Below are 8329 nucleotides of genomic sequence, written 5' to 3' on the forward strand. Positions count from 1 at the left end.
CACACCTGTATAACACATTGTCATGCATTTGTGCTGTTCTGATTTTATGCGCTGACAAGTTATATAGGCATTTTGGACATGTGGGTATGGTCAATAATGTGGTCACTGTCTTTGGAGTTACGTCCAGTTGCCACTGGCTCTGTTGCCGCCGCGTTGGTACTTCACACTGTATGCTGCTGCATTATTTATCCATGCATGTCTGTAATGAGCCCTTATACTATGCGTCTGTCTGCTGTGATTGATGTGGTTTAAAATAAGAGGAATGAAGCCTTGTGCCACTGTTCTGCATCAATACCACTGTTCTGCATCTCGCCCCAGAACATTTATGCCATGTGTCTGCTCTGATGCTCTATTTTTTTTATTATTATGATCATCATCATCATCATCATCATCATCATCATCAAAATCATCATGTTTTATTGTATTGTAGTTTGAAATAAATAATCTATTTCACACTGTAGTCTACTGCTGCTGTGTTTGGTGTTTTCTGCATCTATACATCATCATCATCATCATCATCAACAACAACTACAACAACAACAATAATACACGGCATGTAACTTTTATTTATACATTGAAATAAAATTATTGACATAATATAAATGTAATATAATGTTTAACATAACAAATTTTTATATATATGCAGAAAAAGGTGAAACAATATAAATACAATATATCTATGCAGAAAAGGGTGAAACAATATAAAAAGTGGAAACAATATGAATACAGTATATTATTTAACATAAACAATATAAATACAATATAATGTTTAACACAACAGATTTTAATATCTATGCAGAAAAAGGTGAAACAAATAATGCACGGCATGTTACTTTTATGTATACACATGAAATAGGCATAATAAGAATATAATAGTGTGTAATATAATGTTTAATATTTGTGCTTCGGTCGGGATTCGATCCTACGCTTTGATGGTGTCTCGTTTGTACCGCGTTTGTGCGACTGGGCATGCGCGAAGGCACTAATGCGCATGCGCGAAAACAGAGAAGAACGATGGCGAAGCTTTGCGCAGGGGCCATGCTAATCTTCTCTGTATCGATCCAATTTTATTATATGTGCTGCCTTAGCAAGCACAGGTTTGGTGCCCAGCTCAAGGCATATATGCACCTTGGGTTCCAGCGAGCTATCACCAAGGTGGTAGGGCCCAGCGAGTCATCTCGCCTCTGCATAACTTTGCTTGACACAATGATTGATGCAAAAGCTCAATGAGTTTAGGAATAGGACATCTTAGAGCTTTAGGGTTCACAAATGGCCAATTCCACCATGATGTATGAGAGCATCTACTGAAAGAATGGGGTGGGCAGACTTATGGATGGTACCAAAATACAAGCTCTGAATGGGCTGTGTCCTCCAGATTTTCGAGAAAAAATCGAGTTGGCAGAAAAACGGAAAGTGCTTAGCCGTTTGCGCCACCGTTGCATGCACTCGATGTAACTGGACACGAACTGCAGCAGGAGGAATTAATCCTCTGGAGACTTTGAGGTAGAGGCCCTCTGACACACGTCGGAAACAAAAACTTAAAGGACTTCACAGATTTTTTTATTTGATTTATTCTTTGATTTTGTCTCTAAATCGGTCTCCTTTCAGCATAGGCGCTGCCTTAACAAGCAAAAAGGCTCAGCTAATTTGAGGCATATGCACACCTGGGGGCCCAGCAAGTCCTCACCAAGGTGGTAGAGCCCAGCGAGCCATTTCACCACTTTAAAAAAAACTTGTTTATTAGTGTAGCCTGCCTTCCAGAGGATACATATTCACACACTTTGTAATTCATTCACTGGGCTATCATGCATTCAAACTAATCAAGAGTTGTAAACTTTGATGGGTTGCTGTTGTGTATTTTCATTTAGCTGTTCTCATGATTGCTGCATTTATAGACAACTGTGCCTAGGGTCTTGAAGTTCAATCACACCACATGTATGTTTTTCCACATTTTTTTCCACTTGGCATATGTAACTCTTTAGGTATTTACAGCACCGCTGGTCACTGTATGATAAAAATGTGAAAACATCATAAGTAGAAGTTTATTTTAGCTCAAGTTTGCTCTGTGTGAATGTATTGTTCTGTTTCAGTGGTGTTCTGTGACTCAACCTTGAAGGGAAAAGATATTGCCTTTGTGGTCAAACCCTGTTCCCCAACGGCATCTGCTGAAGAAAGGGAGTGGACACACTTGTCGATGGCCCCAGAGTACAAGCATAAAAAAAAGAGTTGGCAGGAAAACTTAGAGTGCGCTATAGACATTGGAGATATTGCCTTTGTGGTCAAACCCTGTTCCTCAACGGCATCTGCTGAAGAAAGGGAGTGGACACACTCGTCGATGGCCCCAGAGTACAGGCATAAAAAAAAGAGTTGGCAGGAAAACTGAGAGTGCGCAATCAGTTTAGGAATAGAACATCTTAGAGCTTTAGGGTTCATAAATGGCCAATTCCACCATGATGTATGAGAGCATCTACTGAAAGAATGGGGTGGGCAGACTTATGGATGGTACCAAAATACAAGCTCTGAATGGGCTGTGTCCTCCAGGTTTTCGAGAAAAAATCGAGTTGGCAGAAAAACGGAAAGTGCTTAGCCGTTTGCGCCACCGTTGCATGCACTCGATGTAACTGGACACGAACTGCAGCAGGAGGAATTAATCCTCTGGAGACTTTGAGGTAGAGGCCCTCTGACACACGTCGGAAACAAAACCTTAAAGGACTTCACAGATTTTTTTATTTGATTTATTCTTTGATTTTTTCTCTAAATCGGTCTCCTTTCAGCATAGGCGCTGCCTTAACAAGCAAAAAGGCTCCGATAATTTGAGGCATATGCATACCTGGGGGCCCAGCAAGTCCTCACCAAGGTGGTAGAGCCCAGCGAGCCATTTCACCACTTTAAAAAAAACTTGTTTATTAGTGTAGCCTGCCTTCCAGAGGATACATATTCACACACTTTGTAATTCATTCACTGGGCTATCATGCATTCAAACTAATCAAGAGTTGTAAACTTTGATGGGTTGCTGTTGTGTATTTTCATTTAGCTGTTCTCATGATTGCTGCATTTATAGACAACTGTGCCTAGGGTCTTGAAGTTCAATCACACCACATGTATGTTTTTCCACATTTACACGTATTCCTACTTGGCATATGCAACTCTTTAGGTATTTACAGCACCGCTGGTCACTGTATGATAAAAATGTGAAAACATCATAACTAGAAGTTTATTTTAGCTCAAGTTTGCTCTGTGTGAATGTATTGTTCTGTTTCAGTGGTGTTCTGTGACTCACCTTGAAGGGAAAAGATATTGCCTTTGTGGTCAAACCCTGTTCCCCAACGGCATCTGCTGAAGAAAGTGAGTGGATACACTTGTCGATGGCCCCAGAGTACAAGCATAAAAAAAAGAATTGGCAGGAAAACTGAGAGTGCGCTATAGACATTGGAGATGCACCAGTTCTTGACACAAGAGAACAAGAATGAAAACAAAGAGTGGCAGGAGGGGATGAATCAAGTCCAGTGAAGCAGGCTTTGATCACAGCTGCAAAAATATGGAGCGCTTCACGGATTTGCGTGTCATCCTTGCGCTCTGTGCCCAGCAATGTTCTCTGGATGACGGCCAATCAGCAGCTCGGATTGTCGAGCCTTTGTCGAGCGTTTTCGGTTTTGGGCCAATCAGCAGCTCGGATTGTCGAGCGTTTGTCGAGCGTTTTCGGTTTTGAGCCAATCAGCAGCTCGTATTGTCGAGCGTTTGGGGCCAATCAACGGTTAGTATACTCAAGCGTTTGTCGAGCGTTTTGGGCCAATCAACGGGTAGTATAATCAAGCGTTTGTCACTCATGGCAACCAACAAACCTGACACCGAGAGAGAGTCTGACTGACTGAGTGAGTGAGTAAAACAAAAATAAATAGAATATTACGAATGTACTGACATAACATTGTCTTCCCAGAGTACTTTTACAATGTACTGACATGGAATTTGTCGATGTATTATGCTGTCAATCGCTGGTTTTGATAACGTTATTTAAAGATACGTTAACGTACGTCAGGCGTCCGGTTAACACATTTAAACCATATTTACACTTTGAATTTCGACTCCAAACTGTAGTAACTACATCTACGTGGTCTAATGAAGATAACCAGGTAGTCTGATCAAAGATTAAATACATTTTGAGAGATCGCTAGCATGTAATGTAATGTAATCCATTGCATTGGAAATGAACGGGACAACATGTGACGATCTCTGAAAACAAAATTAAATGATGAAAAGACCATACAGTTAGTATCTTTAGACCCTTAAGATTATAATATAACCACGTGAAATCAAAATATAAAGTTTAAGTGTATGTTTTATGCATTAACAATATGCCTGTTTGTTTACCTGTCATTATTTACCTGTTGTGTCAAGTTATGTTCATTTTTTAACGTTAATATTTCAATAGTGAATGTGTAGTACTAGTATATCATTAATCTTATGTGTGATATTCCTGTTAATATGGCAATTAACATGTAGTTTAACCTGTAATGCTCCCTTAACGCTGTGCTATGTCATTGTAGAGATGGTTTTTGCAAATTTTAAAGTGACGGCCTCGCAGCAGCTTGTCCTGCGAGCCTCTGATGAGGCGGCGGCCTTCATTGCCGCCAAGGGGCCACGCGGGACCGCCGCTGCTGCGAGGGCCAAGAAGCCAGAGGAGGTGGAGAAGGAGGCCCAAGCCCACGTCGTCTCCAAGGGCGGTGACCCTGGTAACCCCATGCTGGTGCTGGGCTACCACAGCATCCAGTTTGGCAAGTACCAGGGTCAAACTTTCCGTTGGCTCCTGGAGAACGACGTGGGCTACACCACGCAGTTGGTTGCCAGCCACCAGCGGGAGCGGGAGAAAAGTGCCTCCGACAGCCCCCTTATGGCCAACAAGGACGCACTCGCCCGGTACTCGTGCGCCCACCCTGCTTTTGCTGAGCAGCTGCGTTACCACTGGGTGCACGAGGAGGCCCGGGCTCGCGCCACTCAGCCCGGGTGTGAGGGCGAGGCGCTTGTTGGCTTTGGGGAATACAAGGAGGCCACCCTGAAGGACCTGTACGACTCCAAGGAGAAGCAGCACCAGAAGTAAGTCCTGTTGTGGTGAAGGGCAGTGAACTGTCGACAGGGTGCTGTGACTTGTTGATATGCGTGTTAATCTTTGATCATTGTCTTGCAGCTTTGTCAAGTGGCTACGGCGTAAGACACCGCAGCCTGGGACCTCGATGGACGCCGCCAGGAAGTACATGCTGGGCCAAGACAAGGAGCGGTCGGCAGAGGTGGCTGCTACCCCCCCCACCTCCCACCAGCAGCAGCAGCAGCAGCACCCCCACCACCAGCAGTGGCCCCAGCAAGGCCACTGCTTCCACCGCGCTGCCGCCGCGCAAGCCGATCGCTCCCATGTTCTCGGCCCTACTGGGAAGGCGTCCAATGGCCCCAGGTGAGCTGCAGGCCAAGGTCAGGAAGCTGATGACCACACCAGCACGGCCTGCAGTTCCAGGTAGATCTCTTTCTTTCTCTTTAACACAACAGTGGTTCAGTGTACAGGATTAACTAACCATTGCCCTCCCACCCCACAGCGGTGTCTACATCCGTCAGAGACCAGTGCCCCTCGGTTCCGCCGCCGCCCCCCCCCCACAGAGGTGACGGGCGAGGATCTGCTCCAGATGGCCCCTGACTTAGAAACGGGTAACTGGCACCACACTGGACACGTCACACTGTAACATTTGCCCTCAATATATATTCTTCTGGCGGTATTTTTGTATTAACTGTAATGGTTTCATTTACTGGTCTCTACAGCTGATGCTTGAAGACCAAAGGTAGGTTTGGCAGGTAATGTAGCCGTCTTTGTCGTGGTAGATGTGTAGAACGTAGTGGCAATGTAGATTTGCTTAACCACCTTCACATGTCTACTTCCCTTGGCCCTGCTGCATCTCTTGACATTCACCTTGTAGCACTAAACCATCTGCCCCATCACTGGCATGCTGTACGTCATCTAATTACTTGCATTCTGCACGTCATCTAATCACTGGCATGCTGCACGTCATTAACACTCAGACTCACTTAGTCTTGCCTGCCTGTGTGTTGCCCCATGACTATCATTGTGCTGATGCCATTTTGTTGTGTGTGAATGTGTCTGAAGCTCACGTACAGGTCCTTCAGACTCTCCCGCTGGTGGTGAGGCCTCCATCTCCACCTCCTCCGGCGTTGTCCTCCATCCCTCCCCCACCGCCACCACCTCGAGTTGCGGCTGCTCCACCTACGCTCGCGGCTCCGGCTCGGGCTCCGGCGTTGACCAGGGAGGAGCCCCGTCGCGTCTCCGTGGAGGAGACGCCATCTGGGGAGGCCACCCTGGCACCAGCGCCGGCGAAGAGGAAGAGGAAGGAGAGGAAAGTGGAGCAGCCCGCAACGCCCACTCCTGCTTCGGCTGAGGTACAAACACAGACACACACACACACACCGTGCCCGTACTCATGGACGGCACAACTCAGTGAAGTTGACTGTCAAACTGCATGTAGCACCTCCTCTCAGCCTCCTTACAGTGTGTTTGTTTGTGTTGTTTTTTTCCCTCACAGTCCCGGTTGCCTGAGAGCTGGCGGACAGCTCTCACCGTGGAAGAGCAGGAGTGGATCGGCCGGGAGCTGTTCAAGACAGACAGCGAGGGGAGGACCAAACTCACCACAGACCTCAAGCTGTGGTGGGACCCCCCTCAGCCCCGGCCGAGTTAGACTCAGCCACCCGCCTCACCAGCTGCCTTCTTCGCGTGTCGGCTGTTCCTCTGGACGCACCTGCGTCTGTGGGGCGTCCGGCCGACATGCTGTAATAGGGCCCTCACCAAGTGTGGGCTCTACAGGACCATCCGGAGGGTCCTGGACATCGACGGCTGGTACTTGATGGCCACCGAGTCCCTGGAGTGCCGTCGGTGTAAGAGGAAGGTAGCTGCCTGGTCGCAGGAGGTCGTGGGTCAGCTGGGAGAGGGGCATCGCGCCCTCTTCCCGGCAATCCTCACCTACAAGTAAGTAGCTGTCTGAACACTGTCACAGTATGTCTGTTTGTGGCGCCCTCTTCCCGGCAATCCTCACCTACAAGTAAGTAGCTGTCTGACCACTGTCACAGTGTGTCTGTGTGTTGCGCCCTCTTGCCGGCAATCCTCACCTACAAGAAAGGACCTGTCTGAACACTGTCACAGTGTGTCTGTGTGTGGCTCTTCTGTAACACATGATGTGCTCCTCTCTGTAGGCTCGCCTGCGACCGGCGGGTAATCATCCAGCTGCGTGAGCGTACTCGGGAACAGCGCCACGCAGCTGTACAAAAAACTCTGTGAGGCACACACAGAGGCCTGGATGCGGCGGTCCATACACTACCTCAGCGTCATGGAGCCCTTCACGTCGCGAGGTGTCGTGCGCATGTGCACCCCGCCACCAAAACCGCCACCCGTGCCCCAGTACGCGTGGCTGTTAATGGTGTACTGCCACGACATCCTCTCCCGCCTGGAGGACGTGAAGGGCCGGGTCACCTCCGTCTTCGGAACGGTCTTGAAGATGGATTCGACCAAGAAGGTAAATGTGGTGCTATGTATGTATAAATATATATGTATATAAATGTGGTGCGGAGTATCACGCTCTGGCTATGTGCGTGCAGCCTTACTGAGATGCTTTATTCTTTCAAACAGGTGACCCGGAAGCTCGCCGGTGCTGCCGCCCAGACCGCAGCGTGGGCAACGAACGTCGGCAACGAGCACGGACAGGTGCTCATGTCCGTGCTCACGGACGCCGAGGGTGCCGGCCTGTTGTCCATGGCTGCGGGGTTAATGCGGCGGTATCGGGACGCTGGGGTGGAGCCGCCTCAGCTCCTCTACGTCGACCGGGACTGTTGTTCGTCCCACGGGGGATCCAAGACAGCTGACATGTTCGGGAAGTGGGACAAGCTGGTGGTCCGGCTGGACATCTGGCACCTGATGCGGCGGTTCGCGTCAGGTGCGTTGTGGCAAAAACAATATTTAAACAAACAGCATCACAGTAAGAGACATCATGGTTCCATAACTTGATGTAACATGCATTTTTCCATAACAGGTGTCACCACCGAGAGCCACCAGCTGTATAAACCCTTCCTGCAGCAGCTGTCTTCGTGCATCTTCCTGTGGGACCCAGAGGACGCAGCCCGGTTGCTCAAGGCGAAGAAGAGGATGCTTGAGGCGCAGGGGATGACCTTCTCGTCCGACGCCGGAGTGTGGAGGCACGTCAGCCGCAAGAATATGGCTCTCCATTGCCGTCGCCGCACGCGTGGAGCGGCGGAGACGGAGCGGCTGATCGGTGACCTCCTGGAA

At 48.3% G+C, this 8329-nt stretch overlaps 1 pseudogene; it reads right to left on the reverse strand.

Moving 5' to 3' along the window:
* Nucleotides 1-997: 997 nt before the first annotated feature.
* Nucleotides 998-1095, reverse strand: LOC143719460 (U6 spliceosomal RNA; annotated as a pseudogene).
* Between the last annotated feature and the right edge of the window lie 7234 nt (nucleotides 1096-8329).

The sequence above is a fragment of the Siphateles boraxobius genome, unplaced genomic scaffold (genome assembly GCF_051911475.1).
Source record: "Siphateles boraxobius isolate OS27281-9 unplaced genomic scaffold, OSU_SipBor_1 63, whole genome shotgun sequence".
NCBI lineage: Eukaryota > Metazoa > Chordata > Actinopteri > Cypriniformes > Leuciscidae > Siphateles > Siphateles boraxobius.